This window comes from Apaloderma vittatum, unplaced genomic scaffold, assembly GCF_000703405.1.
Source record: "Apaloderma vittatum isolate BGI_N311 unplaced genomic scaffold, ASM70340v1 scaffold41523, whole genome shotgun sequence".
Lineage (NCBI taxonomy): Eukaryota > Metazoa > Chordata > Aves > Trogoniformes > Trogonidae > Apaloderma > Apaloderma vittatum.
In genome coordinates, this window is record NW_009709494.1 from 51,106 (window position 1) to 52,246 (window position 1,141).

A 1,141-nucleotide genomic window follows, 5' to 3' on the forward strand; every position below is an offset into this window, starting at 1 on the left:
TAAAAATAATAATTAAAAATAAAAAAAACAAACCTGCACAATAGAAACTTTACAGTTAACACTTAAATTCATAAATATTATGGTGTATAATACACTTAGTAAAATATGAGTTAAAATACTGTTTTATCTTACTTTTTATAGTTAAGCATCAGTACCTGAGTTCCTTATAGTCTTTAAGATCAGCATAATGTAACTGTGATCTCAGACACAGTCTTAGTTATCCAAGAAGGCTTTTCACTCGTACACAAAATACTGAAAAACAAACAAAACGAAGTGAATTAATCTCAGACAGTCTCTCTGTATTAGGTTGCGTTCTATGAAATCAGTATTAACCAGGGGAAGTTCCCACAGAAGGACTCTCACTATATAATTACAGGGATACATAGTTAAGTCCGTATTGCCCAGAGAAAGGACGACAATAATGTTACAATCAGGTTCCTTAGAGCTCAAAAGCTGCTTGTTTTCCTTTATTTTCTGGTTTTACCAAAAGAAAAAAAAAAATTGCACTTGTTCTTGTGGCCTTCTTCACTTTTAAGATTGTCTGCCCACCCTTGATTTTTCCATCCACCATTTCTACAGAAAGCATTTTACTTCTGTTAAAACAAAGGGTTCTCCTTTCCCCCCTTACATTTACAAGAATCTAAAGCAGCAACAAGGTCCCCATGAAAACTTGCTATTTAATTGTCCCAGTTCTTGTTGAGTGCTGCTGTGGAAAGTGACACACTTCAGCCATAGGCCAGTACTTTTTCTAAGTGTTGGTGCTCAAACCGAACGAATCCTCGCTCCGCTAAGCGGTGTGTGCCCCTGTCTGGAATTCCAGGACAGGCCTCAGCTCCACGCTGCCTCCAGGGCTTGTCGACTTCTGCATAAAACTTCTGCGGGCTCTAACGAGGGAGTCGAGTAGTCTTTATTAAGGTATCACCCCACAAAGTAAGCAGCGTTGCTGGTCGCACTTCTCTCCTCAGACCTCCCCCGTTGCTTTTCAGTAGGTTGGCTTTAGTTCCTGCTTGTCAAGATTGCCTCGATCTACTCCGGTCTCCGGCAGCCTCTGCTCTGAGGCAGGGGGAGCTTTATGTATGGTGAGGGTGTAAGATGGGTGCTTAAGGCAATGAATGTAAAGTTCCTCCTCCCTTGCGGCCCC